Source organism: Chenopodium album, chromosome 17 (assembly GCF_948465745.1).
Source record: "Chenopodium album chromosome 17, dcCheAlbu1.1, whole genome shotgun sequence".
Lineage (NCBI taxonomy): Eukaryota > Viridiplantae > Streptophyta > Magnoliopsida > Caryophyllales > Amaranthaceae > Chenopodium > Chenopodium album.
This window is the reverse complement of record NC_137850.1, coordinates 24,723,763-24,748,423: the sequence shown is the minus strand read 5'-3', so window position 1 is coordinate 24,748,423 and position 24,661 is coordinate 24,723,763. Positions and strand designations below refer to the sequence as shown.

The following is a 24,661-nucleotide window of genomic DNA, read 5'->3' as shown; positions in this document are numbered from 1 at the left end:
CCAACAAATAACAACAGAACTTCTCAAAGGCATGAATAATAGCCAAAACTCCTTTTCCGTTGTGGTGTAGTTCCTTTGTGCACCATTTAGTGTCTTGGACATATAATAGATCACATGTAGCTTGTTTTCCACTCTTTGACCCAAGACACCTCCAATTGCCAAATCACTCGTGTCGCACATCAACTCAAAAGGTAAATCCCATCTTGGGGCTTGAACAATAGGAGTAGAGATTAGAGCCTTCTTCAACTTATTGAATGCTTCCAAAAACTTATCATCAAATACAAACTCAGCATCCTTTTGAAGAAGATCATTGAGGGGCTTTGCAATGAGCGAGAATTCCTTGATGAATCTTCTATAAAACCTGGCATGTCCTAAGAAATATCTCACTCCTTTCACATTGACCGGAGGTGGAAGCTTCTCAATAACTTCAATTTTCGCTTTGTCCACCTCTATCCCCTTGTAAGAAAACTTATGGCCAAGGACTATGCTTTCCTCCACCATGCAGTGACACTTCTCCCAATTCAAAACCAAGTTCACCTTCTCACACCTTGCTAAACATTGCTCAAGGTTTTTAAGACATGCCGCAAATGAAACACCTCCTACGGAGAAATCATCCATAAACACTTCCATCTCCTTCTCCAACATATCTCCAAATATACTCATAATGCATCTTTGAAATGTTGCGGGAGCATTACAAAGGCCAAAAGGAATTCTCCTATAAGCAATTGTTCCATAGGGACAAGTGAAGGTTGTTTTCTCTTGGTCATTCGGGTGGATAGGGATTTGGAAAAATCCCGAATAACCATCAAGAAAGCAATAGAACTTATGCCTCGTTTATCTCTCAAGCATTCGATTAATGAAAGGAAGGGGGAAGTGATCTTTCTTGGTGGACGTGTTTAGACGTCTATAGTTTATACACATCCTCCATCCCGTGATCATCCTCGTCAGAATGAGCTCACCTTTCTCATTCTCGGCGAAAGTCATGCCTCCCTTCTTTGGGACAACATGAACGGGGGAGACCGACCTAGAACTCAAGATGGGGAATATAATTCCCGCATCTAAAATTTTGGTGATCACCTTCTTCACTACCTCTCATATTTGGGGATGTAGCTTTCGTTGTCTCTCAATAGAAGGTAGAGCACCCTCCTCAAGGGTTATGTGAAGTGTACATAAAGCGAGGCTTATACCTTTGTGGTCATCAATGGTATAACCCAAAGCACCTTGGTGCTTTTTCAAAACATCACACAACTCTTGAGCTTGGCGCTCACTCAAAGAAGAGCTAATAATCACGAGATAGGTGGAGTTGGGTCCCGAGAATTCATACCTAAGGTGTGATGGAAGAGGTTTGAGCTCAACCATTGGCACACCTTTACCTTCCTTGATGTAGCCACTTGCAATGCTTCTTGGCTAGAAATACTCATACACATTTGCTCTTCAATGTCCTCAAGGCTTCCATTGAGCACATTTTCATACAAAACCATCTCCTTGCTAGGAGCACCTATCTTTTCCTTATTCAACAAAACATTCTCAAGATCATCGTTAGAGGTGAGCAATTGCTAATGCATGGAAGACATAATATGTTCAATAGAATTAATCAACATGTAGTTTTCTAAATAAGAACTTGGATACTTCATACTATTATTCAAGTCAAATTCTATCACCTCATCCCCTACTTTGAGTGAAATTTTAGCACTTTTCACATCTATCATAGCACCCAAAGTAGCAAGGAATGGTCTCCCTAGAATGATAGGAATACTAGCATCTTCGTCCATCTCAAGCACCACAAAATCCACCGGAATAATAAATTTCCCAGCCCTCAAAGGGACATCCTCTACCTTACCCTTAGAAAACTTAATTGACCTATTGGCCAATTACAAAGTGATGTTAGTAGGTAAGAGTTCCCCTAGCTCAAGTCTTTGGTACACCAAATATGGCATAAGGCTAACACTAGCTCCTAGGTCACACAAGGCATTCTCGATTTGTGTTTTGTAAATGGCACAAGGGATGGAAAAGTTTTCGGGGTCTTTTAGCTTAGGTGGCATCTTGTTCATTATGATTGTACTACAATTCTCGGTCAAGTTCACCGTCTCTACACCATCACAAGTCCTCCTACCGCTCAAAATGTCTTTAAGGAATTTTGCGTAGTTGGGCATTTGGGTGACAACTTCGGTAAATGGTAGAGAAAGGTGAAGTTGCTTGAGCATGTCAATAAATCTTCCAAATTGTTCATCTAACTTGTGTCTCATGAATTTTTGTGGATAAGGAAGCTTGGGTTTAACAATTTCTTTCTCCACTCTCACCTCACTAGGTTTCTCAATCTCAACCTCACTCCAAGATGCACCATCTCTCTCATCTTCTACAAAAACCTCTTTTGTGGCCTCCTTGGTCTCACTCTTCCTAGGAAAACACTCCTCAAGAACCTTACCACTCCTTGTAACGATATCATTAACCGATCTCTTGGGATCTAGGCCTTGGGAAGGTAAAGAAGAAGGACTAGCTTGGTCTTTCAAAGCATTAGCAAGTTGAGAAATTTAGTTTTCAGGCATCTTACTATGAGTCATCATTTCATTAAATTTCTTGACACTTACGGCCATGTAAGTGTTCAACAACTTTGTTTGGTTTTCAATGATTTCTTCCAAATTGGTTATGTGAGAGGAAGAAGAGGATTGAACATAGGAATTATCATTTTGGGTCTTTGGAGCAAAACCGGGTGGGGGACCCCTTAGAGAGTTATTTTGAAAATTTCCCCTATTTTAATTTGATTGTTCCACTTACCTCTACCTTGATTATGGTTACCATAACCTTGGTTATGATTACCATAATTTTGGTTATGATTTTGGCTACTATAACCCTTGTTATTATAGTTACCTCGGTGGTTCCCATGGTTCCAATTACCACCACCTTGGTTGTAGTTGTCAAAATTGCCATGGTTATTGTAATTCCTATTCCATTGACCTCTTTGAATCTCAAACCTAGAATCATTATTGTTTGACACATAGTTCACATGCTCATTCACATTTCCATCTTGATCATCACAAACATCAGGGCAATTAGAAACATCATGATCATACGATCCACAATCATCACAAAACAAGCATCCACTAGGCATGTTATGAGAAGAGGGAGCGGGTTGAGAATTAAAATACATACCTCTCCCCTTAGATTGGGAGGGAAGACTTGAAACTTGGTAGGTAGCACTTTCCAACTTCGCCTTGATAGCGGACATCTCCTTCCCCAAGTTTGTCATTTGTGAGGATAGATTGTTGATTGCATTTAGATGATCAACCGAGTACACCGAAGAGCTACTCTTGTTAGTTGACTCTCTTTCTCCATCTTGCCAATCTCTATAGTACCTTACTACATCTTCAATTATGTCTACCACTTCCTCTTCCATTTTGTTTATGATAGGACCTCCGGCTCCTCCATCTAAACATGATTTTCCTTGAGGACTAAGGCCTCCATAGAAAATTTAAATAATTTGGTAAGTAGGAATTCTGTGGCGAGGACATTCTCTTTGATACTCTTTGTATATTTCCCATGCTTCATAGAGACTCTCACTAGGCTTTTGCTTGAAACCTTGAATCAAAGCACTAGCCTCCGCCGTTTTCTTTTGTGGATAAAAACGGGATAGAAATTCCGTGGTCACTTCGTCCCATGTCCTTAGAGAATTCGGCTTGACCTCCTTGTCTAGCAATTCCAAGGCACGCCCTATGAGGGAAAAGGGAAAAAGCTTGAGGCGGATGAATTCTTAGGAAATTCCATTCACCTTGATAATATTGCAATATTTTTCGAACTCCTTAATATGATTTAGCGTGCTTTAGTGCTTGGCCCCACTAAATTGTCGCCTCTCTATCAATGTGAACATTGCCGGCCTTATTTCAAAGTCATTTGCCGGTGTTGTAGATGGAGCAATCCCTCTCTCAAATCTATGTGCATAGATAATCCCCAATTCTTTCAACGCCACCCTTGGATTTTATCCCATTCTTGCTTGTTTCTCTTGTTGTGGTTCTTCTTCACTTGAAGTGCTAGGGCTCAAACATCGTCTAGTAACCCTTAACCTTGCAATAGTTCTCTCAATTTTCGGATCAAATGGCACTAGTTGAACGACCACGTGCTCTATGCATACAATCTCAAAAGAAATGGTTAGTAGCACGACTACAAGTGTAGCCTAAAAGAAAATCTTTTTGTATTTTCAATTAAGGGTGAAATAGACTAAACAACTATAACAAAGCACCAATATCATTCCCCGGCAATGGCAATGGCCTATTTGTAGGTCGTTTTCTAGCCTTTCCTAGAGCCAAATAAAATTTATAAACACTCAACCAACCTAATACAAGTATATGGTAAGTCAAGGGTCGAACCCAAAGGAATGAGTAGGTGCAAGCTATAGCCTAGGTGAAGCTACTTCGAAGATTGTAAAAAGATATGGTTGGTAACTAAAGTATCGAGAAAGCTAGATAAATTGAGAAATTCAATATACTAAACACTAGGGATATAGGTTCCACATGCAAGCTCAAAGATTATGCTAATTGACGGATCACTCAATCAATTCAAACATTACAAAGGAAAAATAATAGTTGCAATCAATGGAATTCAAGAGCTATCTCCTATAAACAAATCTAGGGTTCACTATGAATGGCTAACTAGGAAAAATCACAATCAAATTCAATCAATTAAAGCAATTCTCAAATGAAGGGTTTATGTCATTGAAATTTGCAATGCAATCTAGATTAATCTTATAGGTTGATCACTCCTATTCTAATTAATCACATGCACAACTATGTCAAATAATTTAATTGCAACAATTCAATCAATCAAGGGTCATCAACTAACAAAAATCATCAACCAAGCATGCTTCCCCTTCTCCCTAGCAACTAATCTACTCACTAATCATGGTGAAATTGGAAAAACAAAACAAATTGAATCACAAACATATTCATTTCAAGCTTAATCAAGAAGAAATTCAATCACTCAACAAATTTCTAAAGCAAAGATTAAAGTTCAAATCAAACATTCAAGAGTTAAAGGAAATTGCAATAAGAGTAAATTCAAAGGAAAGAAATCTCACAAACTTTCATTGAATTGAAAAAGAAATCCAAGATCAAGTTGAAATCAAAGATCAAATTCAAGTACAATCAAGTAATCCTAAGCTTCGCTCTCTACTTTCTCTGTCTACTAATTTTGGAAAATAAAATGTCAAGTACCAAATAAGTCGTCCCCCCCACCCCGAAAAAGGAAAAGTCTGAAGCTATAAATAGAAAATCGAGTAAAGGGGAACGAGGAGCCTTGTGCGTGCGCACCACAAGGCTGCGCGCGCGCACCCCTGCTTGGTGCTCGTGGCCTTGCCTCGTTCGCTTGCTCGATCGATCTCCGTGCTCCCGAGCATCCCTATCATTGGTGCACTCGAGGCGATGCTCGTGAGAAAGGCAGCTCCTTTATCTTCTAAGCATTTGAACACTTTAAGCCAAAGCATTGCTTCTAAGGTTTTCGTGCTTGCGGAGCTAGCTTGAATTGCATGTTTGGATTCCTGAACTTAGCTCCATCAACCTTCTTGAATGCGCTTGAGATTCCTCCTTGATAATTAAACCTTGGGAAACTCAACACACCTACAAAACAAGTCAAAGAAACGAAGAAGCGAGAAAAGATAACCGAGAAAAGAATAAAATAGAAAGACACGTGTCACGATCTTGTTGGCCCACGCGGCATGGGTAAAATTACCAAAAACATTTTCCCCTCACAGATGTGACGTGGCGTGCCACATGGCATCTGTGACACATGTCACTCAGCCACCTAAAATAATATAATAATAATAACTAATTAATTTTAAAAAATTATTTATTTATTTATTTATTTTACTGTGAAAGTTTAAATTTTAACATTCCGGGGAAAATTACATGATTACCCCTGCCTTTTATACCCCTCTATAAATACACAATTTACCCCCCTTATTTTAGACGTTTCCAAAACATTTTAGAGAGAGAAAGCTAAAAGTTTAGAGAGAGTGTCTGACTTCCGTCTGTGTGTGAACACAAACTTTGCTTCTTTTCCGCTTGTGCCACCCGGTTTGACAACCGCCTGTACCCCACTCAAGCAAGGTTGTCTTCAACAGCATTTCTCAGCCGGTCATCACCGCTTACCCCTATTTCAGAGACAAAGGTATCGCCTCTACCCCCTTCAGCTTATTCTTTACATTTGTATCATTTCATTCAATAAATGGACTCATCACCAACACACACGGCACGACCTAGGTCAGTAGTCAGCCGGTCTCCTTGTACGGCTGAGTTTAGGACTGGGATTGTCGGCTCAGGGTTCATGGAGCAATTTTGCACTCCCCAACCGACCATCTATGTGTCTATGCAGGACACGATGGCTAGAACTAAACAAACACCCACCAGACGGCGTCGAAGAGACGGTACACTGGAAGTGCCGTCCAGTGAAAGTGGTCGCAGATGAGAAAACCCCCAAACGGTATTCTGCCCAAATGCGGAAGGACCTAGCAGAGACTAAAGCCGCCAAGCTAAAGGCTGAGGTATTATCAATTGTATGCTTAACACATCTTTACTTGCAGGGTGGAGAGGCTCCTAGGTCTTTCACCAAGAACCTCTTCAAACGGGATTGGGATGACACCGCCTCCACTCTAATTAAGCCTGCAAAGTCTGCCAAGGAAGCTTCAGGTAAGACGAACCCAGAAGGCTCTTCTGGGAAACACTGCCTGCGCATCGGGGGGAGGAATGTTACCGTTGGATGCTTCGAACTGTGCTTTGACATGGTCCCATCCGGCCTCTCTCCACTTATGGGTGGTGCAAACCCACAGGCTTCTAAAGGTATATACAATCCTTTCGAATCTCCACCTGAGCTGGGATGGCCCTTGCTAGTGAAATCTCACTCTAAAAAAACCTCTTCGTCAGACAGCCGGCATCAAGCTGGTGCCGCCTATATAGTTCACTCACCCCCTTCACATATGGTGAAGATCAATCCCCCGATGACCGGACGTGCAAGGGCATATCAAGGCCATGCTAGCAGCCATCCCTAAGAAGGAGAAGGACGACATGCCTGGCATTGAGACGTTCAATGTTGAACAGATCACTACACTCTTGTCAGAGGTTTGATTGATTCCTTTTCGATAAATATTAAGTATATAAATTTTTCCGGCATGGTTCACACCGTTTGCGTCTGCAAGCTATGCTCAGGGTTGATGGACTAAAGTGACCATACGCCCGGAAGAGAGAGGAGGTAAAGAGAGACACTAGATCAGCTGGGGATTCTCAAGATGTTGCTGAATATCAATTTACAATCAATGAACTTGAAACTAAAGCTGAATTGATGCAACATGCGGATCAGATCAGAGGTCTTACTACAGCCCTGAGTGAGGCTAAGCAGAAGGCCATTACGATTGAGACCAATCTCAAGAAGGCGCAAGACGACCTCAAGTCCTTATAAGGTGTTGCCCAGGAGAATACCCATCTCAAGGCGGAGGTGGAGCGCCTGAAAAAGGATGCGAAGCAGGTCCAAATGAACATCAAAGCAACAGTCAAGGCAGAGCAAGACTGCCTGATTGCTGAGAATGAAGAGGACTTCGACACCTAGATGAAGATTTCTTGGAATGCGCTCTACCCAAAAAAGGATTATGGCATTTGGGCTCTGGCTTTCCAATACGCTGAGGACATTGTGTATAGGAGTGAGAAAGGAGAGCTGAAGCCCGAGTCCTTTGAAGCCTGGGCAAACACTGAGCTTGAGGAGCCTACCAAGGAGCTTCCTAAAGAAGGAGATGCAATTGATCTCCAATCTGATAGGGAGGATCCCAAGGAGGACTAGGCGGCCCAGCCTCAGCCTTAACTTTCAGCGGTAGTATGCCAACTTTTAGTTTTTTCCGACCTGTGTGCCGAGTATTTGGATGTGAATCAACAATTTTTTTAAATTTTCCACCAGATGGTTTTCTGGTTAGACAATTCTTCCCGGCTCTTAGTGGTCGGGTTTATATATGAAAATACCGAATAGGTCAGTTTGCTTTACAGCATGGATTATTTTAAATTTTGTTCATTAAATTTGTCTATGTATGTCTGAGTTTGCCTATCTTATTAAAAGCATGCGGCAGTCAGTACACCGGCTACTCTTGCCCCTGGCGGCTGTGTGGTTGGTTTCAATACTTTGATTGATTGACTTGGCAAGGTTTGATACTTTAAGGAGTATGAAAAGTTCTTGAGTCAATCAATCACAGTAGTGATTGTCCAAAACCAAGTACACAGCCGTCCACATGACCAATATATAGTCGTCTCACCCAGCCGGGGAATCAGCTAGACTGTAGCCAGAATCCTCCGTCTAGGGGTATTCGCAATTTTACTAATTTGTCTTGCGATAATGCAGGCGGTATATTTCCGCCTAGCAGTTAATGAAGCAAGGGATAAAAAGTCCGCCTTACAGATGGTCCTTAGATGCTTAGAGGCCGTCTGAGGTACCCACAATCCATTGCACTTGTCCCACTGCCTCATTGGGGAGGCTTGTACAATTTCGTCGAATAGTCTAACTCAGAACTTCGGTTATCAATCGGTTGGTGTCTTTTGACATCCGGTTTTAAACTTAATAATTCTTTAGACTATTTTGGTAAGACAGCTATGAGTTGACCTATTAGTTCGTTCAATCTTTGCTGTCAGCATACGCTTGTAGAGTAAACGATAGAATGCCCTCTACAACGATAATACCCGGAGGGGCGTCGCCAGACCTTACTCATGTTAAAGTAGACGAATTTATAAATTTGCATCCGACCATTGGCCTCAATTTAAATATCGATTTAGCGACTAAGTTTATATCTTAGCTTAATTTATTCATTGGACTGTCTGTGTTTAGAACAAACGGTAAATTTATTGTTGCACATGTATATATACGAGATAATTACACGATTTGAAAACAAAAAGAAAATTTTTTCATTGATAGGCTTTTCATTTACAAAAATTTACAAGTCTCAGAAGTAGTACTTTTTCAAGTTGTCTACATTCCAAGTTCTAGGCAGCTCCCTGCCATCTAGGGTTTCCAGGTGGTAAGTGCCGTTTCTCACTTCCTTGTAGATCCGGTAGGGACCTTCCCAATTAGGAGTTAGCTTTCTTTGCTCATTGGCCCTATCAGTTGCCTCCATTATTCGTAACACAAAGTCCCCAACTTTCAAGGGCCGCTTAGGCACTCTCTTGTTGTAGGCACGAGTCATTCTCAGACGGTAAATCTCATGACGCAAGGCAGCATTGCCCCTGCGTTCTGGGAGTGAGTCCAATGCAAGCCGCAAGGCTTCCCAAGTTTGCCTCTTCATCGTATAGCATGACTCATAGAGTCGGCTCATAATGTTCTATAGGCAGGTGGACTTCAACACCATTATACCATGAGAAATGGGGTGTCACCAGTTGCCCCTTTTTTAGTTGTCCGGATGGCCCATAGGACAAGAATTAACTCTTCTGCCCATAAACCACCGACTCTTTCAATTTTCTTTTTGATACCATTTGAGATGAGTTTGTTGAAGGCTTCAACCTAGCCGTTTGCTTTGGGTCGGCCAACTGATGCAAAGCAATGTGAGATTCCTTGATCTCCTAACCAAGTTTTAAGTTGAGGCATCTCAAATTGAGGTTCATTATCAAACGTTATAGACATAGGTACCGCAAAGCGGGTGATACTGTTCTTCCATATGAAGGAGATGACATCCTTTGTCTTGATGACCTTGACCGCCTCCACTTCCACCCACTTGGTGAAATAATCCACAGCCACAAAAACATAGCGCTTTCTGGCTAGTGCAGGAGTATAAGGACCCAGAATGTCCATGCCCCATTTAGCAAACAGGACTAGGCTGTGGATTGCCGTCAGATCAGTAGCCAGCCGATGGATTAGCTTGCCAAACCTTTGAAACTTGTCACATTTTTTAACAAACTCCATGTAATCTGATTCAAGAGTGGCCCAGGAATAGTGCCGCCTGGTTCTAACGGCCAAAGATCTGCCGCCTGCATGAGAGGCGCAGTATCCCGCATGAAATTCTTCGAGAACTTCTTTCCCTTTTTTTGGGGTAACACACTTCAAAAGAGGCTTCAAAAACCCCGCTTTGAAGAGCTCTCCTTCTCTTATCTCGAAGTTCGCAGCACGCTTCTTTGGTACAGCCGCCTCCTGAGGTGAATCAGGTAGCGTGTCGTCTGTTAGATAAGCCCGGATGCCATCCATCCAGGTAGAGCTTCGGTCCAGTACTCCAATGGGCTCATCATCAGATATGCTTCGTTTTTCCATCACTTCTTAGAAGACTGATCGAGGCGTATCATAGGAGGCGGAGGATGCCAATTTGGACATAGCATCCGCGTGATTGTTTTCAGATCTGGGTACTTGACTTAGATGAAATTCCTCAAGTGTCCCAGCTTCAGGTTTGACCGCCTGCAAATATTTGATCATTGACGGATGGGTGGATTCATACTCACCATGGTATTAGTTAACAACCAAATGAGAGTTAGAGCAGGCGTCAATTTTTGTTGCCCCGGCTAGCACGGCTTCATATTCCGCCTCATTGTTTGAGGTCTAGAACTTGAACCGTAATGCATATTCATATTTGTCTCCTTTAGGAGACTGACAGATTATACCTGCACCACAGTCGTTCATAGTAGAGCTCTCGTCTACGTGTACCTTCCAAACCTGATAAAGGTTGTCCGGAGCAACCGACCTCGTCATTTCGACAATGAAGTCGGCAAACTCCTGACCCTTCACTGTCTTTCTTGGTTCATAGGTGATTTCAAAAGACTGCATTTCAACAGCCTATTTATGCATTCTACCGGAAGACTCTAGGGTTGTCATTGGCCGCTTGAGGGGTTAATCTTTATAGATTACCACCGGATGTGCTAAGAAGTATGGTTTCAACTTCTTGGCAGCCAGGTAAAGGGCAAGGCCGAACTTTTCAACCATGGGGTACCGGAGTTCAGCATTTCTTAGTACATGGCTAATGAAATAGACCAAGAGCTAAATACCGTCTCTCTCAGCAAGGAGAATGGCATTGAGGGCATGATTTGAGACGGTTAGGTACATGTAAATTGTCTCCTTTGGTAGAGGGCTAACAAGCCTTGGCAAGGAGTGTAAATTATCTTTCAACTTTTGAAAAGGCCGCCTCAGCATCATCTCCCCATTCAAATCTAGTCTTCTTCCTGATTACCTGGAAAAAGTTAAGGCACTTGTCACCTGACCGGTAGAGGAATCTCCCTAGCGCAGCAAGACAACCGGTAAGCCTCTGAGCTTCCTTGACAGTGCGTGGTGACTTCATGTCAATCACCGCGTGTATCTTCTTGGGGTTAGCCTCTATCCCCCTTTGATCAATCAGGAATCCGAGAAACTTCCTAGACTCAACACCTAAAACACATTTTTTGGGATTTAACATGACATTATGCCGCCTGAGTGTGGTGAAGGTTTCTCGGAGGTCAGCAAGGTGATCCGTTTGCAGCTTGGATTTTACTATCATGTCATCAATATAAGCCTCTACATTCCTCCCAATCTGATTAATGAAGACTGTATTAATCATCCGTTGGAATGTAGCCGGCGCATTCTTCAAGCCAAACGGCATCATCGTATAAGAGAATAACCCCTGATCAGTGACAAAGGCCGTCTTCTCTTGATCTTTTTGCCACAGGCGTATCTGGTGGAAGCCAGAGTAGGCATCCATAAAACTCATCAAGGCATGCCTGGCTGTAGAGTCGACCAGGATGTCGATCTTTGGAAGCGGGTAACTTTCCTTTGGACATGCCCTGTTCAAATCAGTGTATTCTACACACATACGCCAACTACCATTCGGCTTCTTTACAAGCACCACGTTCGCAACCCAATCAGGGATGTTACATGGCCGAATGAACCCGGCGTCTAACAACTTTTTGACTTCGACAGATGCCGCCTGACTTCTATCCTCGCCATGATTTCTCTTCTTTTACTAGATGAGCTTCTTTTTTGGTTCCATGGCGAGTTAGTGGACAGCAAGATCCGGGCTGATGCCTGGCATCTCTTCCATTTCAAAGGAAAAGATGTCTTTGAATCCTTTCATCAGGAGGTGCAAGTCTACAACCAACCTTTCGAAGGCAGCCGTCCCCACCTTAACAGTTCACTCTAGGCAGCTGTCGTCTAGAGGAATATCAATGTGCTCACCAGTCGGTTGGGGACGGAGATCATCTGACCGTTCCTTGGTCAGTGATTGCTATTTCTTCTCCTTCTTCACCTCCACCGGCTGATAAATTTTTCTTTTCTTTACGGCTGCTGGAGGGGGTGAATCAGGATCCTTGACATCATCAAGGTCTATTGGCTCCTTTGGATGTCCGACTGCAGCAGCCATTGGTTTGACGTCTGAGAGGTTACACTCCCTAGCCGTCTTCTGATCCCCGTTGAGGGAGCTAACAAAGCCTTCATCCTTTTCATACTTGAGAAGCATGAGAGCTAGGATGATGACGGCCTTGTACTCGTTCAAAGTGGGTTGGCCAAGAATGATGTTATAGGCAGTAAGCTCTTTAACCACCAGGAACCGGACGATCATATGTCACCCTTTTCCCTTCTGCCCCAACCAGATGGGTAGATCAATTGTCCGACCGGGTGCATGACCCCTCCCCCAAAATCAACTAGTGGATTGCAGACGTCGCACAGGTTGTCCAGCTTATAGCTAAGCTTGGAAAGACACTTGTAGTTGATGAGATCAGAGGAGCTACCCGTGTCGATAAGGATTCGGCCAACCACCTGGTTGGCGACCATACATTCAATGAAGACCGGGTTGTCATGCGGTCGGCGGGCTTAACCTCGATCCTTTTCGGCGATGAGCACATCTGGGAATGTTTCGCTAATAGACACCCGTCCATCATCAACCGAGTGAATCATCTTCTTCAAATGATCCTTAGTGCCCCGGATGGTCGGGCCATCGCATGCGAATCCGCCTGCTATAGCAGTCATTGGTGTCATGGCCTACTTCCTCATGGAAGTGACAAAATTTGTTCTTGTTCCGCGACTGAACGGAACTCTTCATAGGATTCGGCTTCTCAATGGCCAACCAGTGTTTATTTTTCTTTTAGGACGGCTGATCAGGCTCATAAACCCCCCAAACTTCTTTTCTCTTTTTTCTTTCTTCGGATTTTTGAGCTGGCTGAGCAGACCGACTATCTTTTTGCTTGTCGGACTTCTTGGAGTCCGACTGATGATTGGACGAACAGAGGTCAGTAGCTTGGATAAAGCTCTCCGCCTCTATCAACGCCTCTTGAAGGGTGAAAACCCTCTTTCGAACAAGGTCGAACTTAAAGGTCGACCCGTCCTTCAGACCCTTGAAAAAGTCTATATAAGCTCCCTCGTCAAACAACCCTTGGATCTGGATTCTCAACAGGTTGAACTGGCGGACATAGGAGCGGAGTCCTTCTCTCTTTCCCTGTCGGATGGTGCTCAAGTCAAGACTTTTCTTCTTGGCAGGGATGTTCCTTGAGAAGTTGGAGGCAAACCGAAGGCAAGCTTCCTTAAGCTGTCAATACATCCGGCGGGCAGGTTGCAAAACCATTGTTGGGCAATGCCCTTCAATGTAGCCGGGAAGCACCGACACCACATAGCGTCTTCCAACCCCTGCATATACATGATGTTTGAGTAGGCCATGAGGTGGTCTTCTGGGTTGGTGGTACCGTCATAGGCACCTACCATCACATTTTTAACCTTGGCCGGCTGTGCCGCCTCGGTTATCTCCTTGGTGAACGCAGAAGTCTGTTCACCAAGTTTGAGCAGACGGAGCTGCCAATCCAGAGGTTGGACATTGTATGCCGCCTGACCCCCAAAGAGGGCCGGGTGCATGAAATGTGGAGAATACGAACAGTATACCATATGGGGTACGTACTGTGCATTCCCAATCATATGAGGGCCAAAATGGACAGTATTACCGCCTGTATGGCTCTCGTGCAAGGATGGAGTATTCCTTGCAGATCTATTTTTGAAGCTCTTTAGAGAGCTCGAAGTAGAGGCTGACTTAGACATCTGTTGACTTCTCCTGCGCTCGATGATTTCTCGAGCGTCAGAAGTAGATTTTTTGCTACCCCTCGGTTGATCCTGCCGGCGGGGTTTCCTCGGACCCTTCTGGGGCAGGAGGATCTTGGACTAGTCAAACGTTGCGACTGCCTTCTCCTTTGGATGTGGAGTTGGCTGCCTGTCCCTGACTGGCTTCCTCTTCTTTGCCTAAGGAGTCTTCTTTGCTGACTGACCCTTGCTTGGGCAAGCCTTGCTTTTACTGATCTGATCCTTGATTTCACCCTTGAACTAGTCATGAATTTCATGATGTCGTCCCTGGTTACTGGGGCTGATCCGTTTGCCATCTGAGTTTCCCCTTTCCGGCTGCACAGGGGGCCTGCTTGTACCCGCTTGGCTTTCACCTAGTTCCAGGTTATCTCTGGGACAGTAAGCGTTACAGACTCTTGAACCATCTTTGGGGTACTATCCCCACAGACGACGCCAAATTTTTGGGTGTTTTTTTTCCCTCGGGAGAGTTACAGCTCGAAGACTGGTGAATACGGCCTGTACCTGCAAAACAACGGAGACTCCGCGTGGTTGGAGCTCCGCCTCCGACGATCAAGTTAGTACTTGAATGAGAGTAGGATTCCGAGATCAAGGTGCGCAAATTTAGGTGAGATCTTCTCGGATTCCGAGATCAAGTGTTTCTCTGATGTTAGAGAATGTAGGGTATGCTGTAATAAATTGTAGGTGCCCCCAAAATGGAGGGAATCTCCCTATTTATAGGGTCATCAGGAAATGTGCCCCTAATTAGGTCACTCTGACCTAATCTTGCTGGGCTACGCCGAATTACGGCTTTCTCGGGATTTGGGCCCTTGAAGGCCGTCTTGTTCTCCCAGATTTTGGGAGTGACACGTGTCAAATGGAGATTTGTCCGATTTGGACCAATCAGGGTATGACACGTGTCATGATGTGGTTGGCCCACGCGGCATGGGTAAAATTACCTAAAACAGGTTTTATGAAATGGCAACTAGTGGGGCCCGATTAGGATAAAAAATACGCACTGTGATCCGTGATGTATTTTTTTAAATCTAAATGCGGTATGCAAACTTTTGAGTATTTTTGTAACCTAATATTTAGATTAGTCCTAATCGTAGATACTAGTATTTGTAAATTATGGTCATGTCTTGAAGACGGAGTTTCTTGGAAGACGAAGCCATGAAGTTGCAAAAGCCGTCCCTTGAAGACTCAAGGGGTCATGCTAGTTGTCAAATGTATCTTTATTTATGTTTTCAATATATGTATTTATGATTATATATATGTGTGATTTATATGATAGATGCATGTTTAGGATTTCGAATGTTAGGATGATTAATTAAATTCACTTAAATCAACCAACATAGAAACCCTAGGTCCTTAAAATATTGAGTAAAACTTGCCATTCCAAAACAACACTTATCGACCTATTGAGAGTAGTGATGGGTTGCGCCAAGGTGAGGCATCACTATTATTCCCTAGGATACGTAGGGTATGATGATGGGTTTGCCAAAGCAAGACATCGCATACATGTTGGTTTTGGTTATACTCAACGATAGGAGTGATGGAGTCCTAACATGTAGAGGCAAAGTGGATAAGTTGATAAGAGAGCATTAGATGTGACGATTTATCCAACCAAGAGTGGCTTGGAGCCATTAGCAAAGAGTTGCTTACCTTAGAAGATTAAGTGTTAAGACAAGCCAAAGCATGCTTAACCACTCATTGTTTCTTTGGATCTTGGAATCGCCTTATTTTCGCCAAATGGGGACAAATTTAATGCGTGGATAAGACGTTTAATAAGATTGAAAATTTGCATAAATGCTTTTAAATTTCAAACTTATTATGTTATTTTCTTGATAAATGGTTATACTTTGCACTTATATTTGTAGAATTCCAAATCAAACTATATTGTTTTCCGTGATTGGTAAAGGAAATCTTTGAGAATAGTTCTCAAAGAAAGGAATGGCATTTCTAAAATACAATTCTCATAAATGACTTTTATAAGTCCGAAAGGACGGTTGGACATCATGTATTCAAAATACTTGGTAGTTTTGATAAACATGAATTATTGAGTTGGAAACTCAAAAATTGTCAATGCTTGACAACCAACATATCTTTTCGCTTTATACGTTGGTTAGTACAACTCATTGATGTATTAATTCATGTACGAATTAAAGGAAAAAAATGGAACTTTGTTATACGGCGCGCAAAATACTTAGTCATGCCTAACAAAGTATAAAAGTCAAAGGCTCTTAAAGAAATGTTTCTTAAAGATTATGAGGAGAAGTATGATAAGAAATATAGGAAACAAGGAACAAAAAAAAAAGGAATTAGATTCTATTTCAACTAAACATTTCATTTTAACTTTACAAGTCATTATCTTCATAAGTATCAGATACTGCTTGAGTGTTACACTTTGAAAGTGACCTCAAACTATTGAAGATAAGCTAAGGTATTGACTTAAAATCTTAGAATAAAGCAAGAAGAGCTAAATCAGTTGTAAGGTCGTATGCTGTGTTTAAAGACCTTTTAAGCTTAGGCTGGAAAAAATAAATGGTTATTGTGATCCATAATCAGCAAACAATCCGTTAACACACGGAAAGACTCACATTCAAAGTAAATAGAAATAGTTGCAAATTTATTTGAATGGCATGGTTGTCTGAACCATGAGTCAAGAATGCTTGATTATAAAAAAACATTTCCCTAACATGAAAACTCACAAAGTTCAAATCACAGACATGATTTGTGTTCCGGACATCTTTAGCAATGTCACAATAATAAGAACGTACTCAAGGTTATATAAACTCTTGGCAGTTGATCGATTCCGAATCGTTCTAAGACAAGAAAGTCTTACTTGTTAAAAACTGACAAAGTAAAGAGCTATTGTTCTAGGTATAGACAATTGACTCCGAAAGCTAAAGAGGATTCAATTACTTCAACGTTTCACGAAGAATATGAAAGAATATGGCTATATTCATCAAATTTGAACAAACTTGACCTTGAATAGTTCAAGAGTTCAATGAAGTACATAATCGACTTGGCAAGATATCAAAATGTCTAGATTATATCGAGCAATGTTTGCTTGAGCCAAGCGTGACCATCACAAAGTTATGAAATTGAAATTTTCATAAATATCTCCACAAAGAATATAGTGTGTCCGTATGGAGACCTCGATGCCATTTAAAAATGAATCGAACAATGATGGATCACATCCCTTCCTATAAAGTTCTTAAAGATTTGCACAAATGACTAATGTTACATTAAACAAAATGTCGAAGCTAAGAAAGGACACCATATTCAGTTATGGATAGAATTAACTTCTAAAAGTCTTTTCAAGTATATTTCTAAAACTCTTAGCCATAGTGGGAGCTCACTGGCTCAGTGGGAGCTAAGTGACTCAATGGGAGCTCACCGGTTTAGGAAGAGCTAGGTGGTTCAGTAGGAGCTTGATGGTTCATTAAAGGCTAAGATAGCTCAAGAGGGAGCTAACTGTTTGTTTCACCATGAACTTTTACCTAAAGATAATATACATGTCTCTTTGTAAGCATTCAAGTGAGACTACGGGCATTACCTCCACAACCTAAATGAGAACATAATATTTGTTTCTCTAAGTGGTGTCTTTCTGGAAAGTAACACATTTTCAAAACAACAAGTGGGAGGAATATGATCTCGATGACTATCGAGCTTAACAACAAACTAGAACTAAGAATCTTGGAAGACTCAAAAGGGCTTCATGAGAATGATTGATAAAGAATACTCAAAAGGACTTTACAAGTGCCTTAAAAGAGAATTCATTACTCACAAAACTACAGATAAGTTGGAGTAAGATCAACATAATCAAAGGGCTTTGGAAGCGCCTTGAAACCCGTATAGATATAGAATTCACCAAAGTTTTGGATTGAATCCTAAAAATTTTCTATTAAGTTAGAAATAAACCTAAGACTTACAAGCATACTATTTACTATTAGATAGTAAGGGAATAATGCCTTGTGAGATAGCTACGACAAATCCAAATTCCAAATAATGGTTAGAGGCCATCAGATCCGAAATAGACTCCATGTTTGAAAATAATGTTTAAAACTTGATTAATTTGCATAAGGGGTGACCCATCGATCACAAATAAGTTTTCAAGGAGAAAACTAACAAATGTGGAAATGTATATGCATATATAGCTAGATTGGTTGAAAAGGATATAATTAAATTCACGGAGTTGATTTTAATTAAAAATTATTCACCAATCGGAATGCTCAAGTCTTTTCGTGATTATTCTCGCAAAATTGCACATATGGCAAAATAGATACCAAAAATCGCCTTCCGAAAACACACCAGTAATTAACCACCAACTGCAGCCACCTTTATCTCTCACCAGTTGCGCCACCAGCAACCTCACGCGACTCCCTCGAAGCAACTCCGAGCAGCATCGCCGCCGCAGCACCGCCTCCAATCGAACCTCCGGCAGAGCAGCCTCGAACCTCAGCAGGTGCGGGCGCACATTCAACGAGTGCGGCCGCACCCAGCTGGGTTTTACTTGAGCCGTTGATTGATATTGATGAGTGGTTGTGATGGTGTGTGATTTGATGATGATGAATGATGATGAGCTGCGTGCGTAAGAAGAGAAGCATGGGATAATTCCCTTTGATGAATTGGAGCAGCAAAAACCGATTTTCCTTTCCTTTTTATTTCTTTAATTTTACTTTCCTTTTAATTCCTTTAATTTTCCTTTCCATTTTCTTTTCTTATTTTATTTTCTTTTCTTTCCTTTTCTTTTCCTTTTTATTTTATTTTCTATTTTTATTTCTTTAATCCTTGTATCTATATATACCCATTTTTGGGTAGAGAGAAAAACAATTAGAGAATTAGAATTAGAATTAGAATTAGATCATTTTCTTAGCTTAGTTGAGAGCTTCTCTCTCTAGTTTTTAGGGTTAATTTTAGGAGTAGATTTTAGAGAGAGAAAGTGAAGAATTTCAATGGTGATTGAGAGATTGAGGATTCAATGGTGACAATTGTATTGCAGATCTACTCTATTATCAAAGAGCATTTCTAAACTCTATCTCATTTATTGCTTTATTTAATATTTATTGTTTTGATTGTTTGATTTTGATTGGAATTTGATGATTGAAGATTGATATTGGATATTCATGTTTGTTTGGTTTTATATTGATATTTGATCTTTGATTAGTGGATTTGTTCTTCTTTGATTGTTGATTGTTGATTTCTTTAGTTTTTGGTTGATTTGATGATGTTCTTTGAGTAGTGTTTGGTTAGGGATTTGGTGAAGCTTATGATGTAACGAATTGATGTAAATTGGGGATAATTGATGGAGTTGATGATGTGATTAAACTTGGATAATTGATGGAGTAGCTAACTTGATTATTGCACTAGATTGCATTGTAAGTTCACATTGATACGGACCATTGATTTGTGGCTTGCATTTACACGATTGAGGTGTCTTGTGATGTTTCCTAGCTAGAGTTTATCGTAGTTGACGCTAGTTAGACCTCTAGGAGAATAGCTTGATATGCTCTTTTGGTTGCATGTTTGATCTTCCCTCACATTGCTTGACTTAGTCGACTTTCCATTCCAATTTGCATTGTTCATTGCTTTTATAAGTGAGTCCTAATCCCTAGCTCTTATATTTGTTTGGTTTCTTCGTTTTAGTAGTTGTTAGAGTCATCTTTTATCTCTTGTCTTCGACCTAGCTTAGGCATATAATTGGAAGCACTTAGGCATTACCGTTCCTTTGGGTTCGACCCTTGACTTACCTCTATACTTGTATTTAGGTTTGTTGAGTGTTTATAAATTTTTTTTGGCTTAGGGAGAATTAGCCCAACGACCTAGTTTTCCCCACGTCAAAACGGCGCCGTTGCCGGGGAACGGTGTCTATGTTTGAGTGTTTTTGATTGCTTGAGTCTAGGTCTTTGTGTATACTTTTCTTTTATTTGATTTTTGCTTGTTTTGTATAAAAATGGAAAATACCTCGTTTCCTCAATTTGAGAATGAGCCATTTTGGGTGTACTTTAATAGATTAGAGGACTTCATTAGTTACCATGGTTATGATCTTTGGGAGGCTTGTGAGATTTGTTATCATAATTTGACTAAGAAAACTAGAGACATTGTTGAAATCATGTTTAATGGTAGATTTCGGACATTGTCAATTGATGATGCTTGGGATTTCTATGTATGGTTTGCGAGAGATAGCTATAATTGTGGTCATGGTTGTTCAAATGCTTCTATTGATGATTGTTACGGTCCATGTTCCATGAATAATGAATCTTGCATTCCTACTTGTTCCCCCATTCCCCATATTAATGATGCCACTCATATCTCTAGTGTTGATCCTCATCACATGCTTGCTCATAATTCTTTTCCTCATTATGCTCCTCAACTCTCTTCACCTTTGAAAACCTTGGAGCCTAACATTGAGTCTTCTCATAATCAAATTGGTGGTTCTTTGATAAAATTGGAGATGAATTCTAATTTGGAACCAAATGAGATGAGATATTTGGAGATTGTAAGAAGCCAAATGGAATTGTTGAAAAAGTTGGAAGAGAGAAATGAGGTTGTTTTTAGAAAGAATGAGGAGATGGAGAGTCAATTGTCATCAATATTGAATGTAAATGAAGTTTCTACTACTTTGGTAGATGTGGAAGAAGATGATGATGATTGTTTTGAGAGGCCTAAGGTGTGTGAGGAGGACATTAGAGAGCCTATGAGTGAGGAAAAGGGTGTAGAGATGGATGTTCCAAAAGAGAGTTTGCATTTTGAACCTCCTTCCCAATTTGAATTTTGTTCCATTGACCCTTTACATGGAGTTGAAGAGAAACTAAAATGGTTGACTTCTCTTAATTTTGAGGAAACATTAATTCAAGTTAAGAAGGATGGGACATTGCAATTTTTGAAGCGTGGAGAAGTTGTGAGGAGAGAGAGAGTGAGGATGAGAAGGATGAAGTAGTCTCCATGGGAGATTGGATGTTTGAGGGTGATGAGAACCAAGAGGTTTTGAGTGTTGAAAAACCAATTGAAGAGTCCATTTCCCCACCCACCTCCCTTGATTGCAATTTCATTCCCCCATTCCTCAATTTTGAAGACCAACCTTCTTCCACCCCATCTCCTTTGTATGATGACCATGGTTTCTTTGAGGGTGAGGCCTTGAGCTTAGATTATTTTGTTGAAGAAGAGGTTCCATGTGATAAGGTTGAGAAGGTAGAACCTACTTTAGATGATTATGAAGATGAGAGTGAAGTGTTTGGTGAGGTTGAATCTCCAACTCCTATCTCAAATTTTCAACCATTGCCCTCCTCTTTCACCTTTGATGACCCTTTATCTTCTACATTTTCCACCATTGAGATGGATGAGGCCTTTTTAGAGGGAGATTGTACTTCTCATGATTATTTTGAGCTACCTCCCAAGTTTGACCCTCAACCCTTTGATGAGCTTCCTTTGAACCTTGATCATGATTTAAAGCTTTTGAGAGCTCTCTTAGGGTGTGAAGTTGGTGAGGAGGATGTGATTGAGAATGAGCTTAATTTGAATGATGATGAGTTGGAGGAGAGCCCTTTGGATGTGAGTTCATTGGAGGAGAGAGCTTATGTTTCAATGGATAGTGGTGTAAGTGAGCAACCAATTCCTATTCCTTCACCTTACACCTCATTTTCAAGAAAGCTTGATCTTGTTCCCTCTTATCCCATGTCATTACTTTCTTTTCTCATATCCCCTCCTCTTGAAAAGCCTTTAGTCCCTCAAGTGCCTCATTTGATGACTTTTGAGGATGATGGTAGGATTTTCAACCAAAAATATTTTGTTGGGAAGAGTATGCCTTCTTCTTTTTCTCTAATTTCTCTTCCTTTTTCTTATATTCTAGTTTTTCCCTTCTCTCCTTCTTCTTCTTGGCATACTTCTTCTCAACTCCATAGGTGTGCACTATGCTTGTTGCATGCCTTATTTTTGTCATGTGCATACTTGCTCTCATATGAAATGTGTAGTAGTGCATTTGACAAGCTCTTGCGATCGTTGCAATATTATTTTACTAGAGCGGTCAAGCTTGGACCTTAAGCAAGCCTTTCTCGGGAAGTAACCCGTGTTTTAGATTAGATTTTCCTTTTCTTTTTAGAATATATTTTTCTCTCATAGAAATTTTTGTGTGCCTTTTGCTAGGTACATGACTTGATATACTTTGGTGCTTCGATTTGGATCAAGAATCAAGGAAGGTTGACTCCTATCTTTGCGAGCATATGGAGACAAGGTTCAATTCTTGAGAAATTAGCTTTGAAAGGTTAAAATTGGGTCATTTGCGGGTATTTACACCCACCTAATTTCCGGTAATATCTTTCCTTGCTCTTTCTCTAGTGGATGATGCCATGTTGGACATATGTTGGTTTGTTGGATTAATCTCCTTGTTTTCCCCTCCCATGGATTATATGATTTATGTTTGAGTGTATTGTCTCATTCAAGCTTGGGGGAGGGTATTCTATCATGTTTGGTGAAATGTTGATCCTTATATGTTATGCACCTTTGTATATACTTTTCCATGTTTCTTATATTTTGAATAACTCCAAAAAGATTTTTGTTTCTATCAAGGCAAATTTGCAATGTGTTTTGTTTTGTTCTTGTTTTGGACATAATAACATTTGGACTTGTATAATTGAATGCTTTTCTTCCTAAATGGTAACGGTGTGCACGGTTTGAGAGTACGCTTGGTTGATTCTAGGATAAAGCATGCTAAGGTAGTTGGTTAGAACTAGTGGGAACATGAAGCCGGATTCTACTTGTTTGTGGCATGTTTGGTAGTTGCTTCCTATAGTTGATTTGACACCAATAGTGAGTTTTTGCTACATCCGTGTGAGTTCTTTGTTTTTCAAGCCTTCTACCTTACTTGTATGAGCGGCATGGATCCTTGACTTCTTGCAAACCTAATCTTGAAACTTGACTCATAGATCTTGAATCCGAGACCGAACCGTTTAGGGAGGACAAAGGCACCTTTTTCGGGGTGGTATTTTTCATTTTTAGGATAGTTTGTTTCATCTTTATTTTTGGGTTTACATTTGCGTTCTTGCAACCATTTGAGCCTTATACCTTCTTTTCAAGCCACATCTTTAGATCTTTGGCCTTTTGTTTTATTTTCATTCTTTTCTTGGTTTTTGTGAAGCAATTGATCATTCTTGATGGAGTTTGTGGAGGAGAAGTTGGAATGTTTGGTTCTTATGATAGCAAGATTGTATTATTTCTTCTTTGTGAATAATGGCAAATGAGTATGAGTAAAAGCCGTCCTACATTATAAAAGGCATGGACAAATAAGTGCAAAAGTTGAAAGAGCCGTCCAAAGTTAAAAGAGGCGAGGACAAAGCACTAAAAAAAAGAAAAAAAAAGTGAAAAATGAAAAAAATTCAAAAATATTTTGATGAGTGTTTTCTCCCTTTTTGAGCATTGAGGACAATGCTCCATTTAAGCTTGGGGGGAAGCGTTCTCACGCTTTTGGTGTATATGTTTGTGATTTATAGCTTTGAATAAGCTTAGGGCTGTGAGTGTTTTTGTTTGGATTGGTGTTTACTTGATTGTGATTCTAAGAAAGGGCCCGTTCTTTGCTTCACTTTTAGGAAAACCACCAAATTTCAATTTGTTAGCCTACCTTCACCCTTATTGCCTTACGTTACAACCTTGGGGAAAGACCTTTTGACCTAAATGGTTGAGTCATTCATCGGTGGAGTGGAATGTGAGTTTTAGGAATAGGGAGAGGGGATGCAATAGTCAAGATGTCGAGTAGCCTAAAAATTCTCTTTTTCCGGTTCCTTCGTGGAATCAATGGGATGCTCATTAGAGGTCGATTTGAAGCTATTAGGAAGAACGCGGTAAGATCGTTTGGGATGAAAGTGGATTGTGAAAGCTAGTTCCTATGCTTAGCATATTTATGTTTCAATCAACCTTGGGTATCTTGGAACGTGCACTCCTTTACTTGTTTAGAAAGATTTGCATCCACTTGTGCTTGTACATTTGCAAAAAGTCCTTTCATGAACATTTGTTTGCTTTTCTTGTATTTTGTTTTCTTCTTCATGCTTTGCCTTGTTTGTATTATTATGAGAGTTATGGGTAAAACTCTTAGGATACCCTTACGAGACCTCACTCGTCCTCATAGGCGACTTTGGGGTTTAAAGGGCTTGTTGTAGCTAAAAGCAACCGTGATTCCTAGGACAGTGAGTTAGTGTATATTCTCATCTCGTCTCTTGTTTAGTTTGTTTTAATAAGCTCGTCATTTCTACTCCCTTGGTTTTGTTTTGCTCGAGGACGAGCAAAAGGTAAGCTTGGGGGTATTTGATGTGTGTCATAAATGGCACACATTTGATGAGTATTTAGGTCCTTTTTATCCTCTTTTTATAGCTTTCTTGCTCAATAAATGTTCGGTTTTATGCTTTCTCTCTCTATTCTATCTTTCTTCTCTTATTTTACGGCTTTTGAGCATTTCTATGGTTTTCTAGTATTTTCTTTTTTATTTCTTTTATTTTCGTTATTTTAGTTGTTTTCCCTTTATTTTAGATTTTATAGATTTAGTTTTATTTTTTTTTAGTTTATTTGATTTTATTTTCATTTCATTTTCTTTACTTTATTTTATTTTCATTTTATTATATTTTTCCTTCCTTTATTATTTTCATTTTCATTTTATTTCTTTTACTTTTAT

At 40.6% G+C, this 24,661-nt stretch overlaps 1 non-coding gene across 1 annotated transcript; it reads left to right on the top strand.

Annotated features, from left to right (window-relative positions):
* The first annotated feature begins 3,491 nt into the window (after positions 1 to 3,491).
* LOC145590337 (small nucleolar RNA R71) lies at positions 3,492 to 3,597 on the top strand. Its single transcript, XR_014101961.1, has one exon. It is a non-coding gene; the product is annotated as a small nucleolar RNA R71 (small nucleolar RNA).
* The last annotated feature ends 21,064 nt before the right edge of the window (positions 3,598 to 24,661 follow it).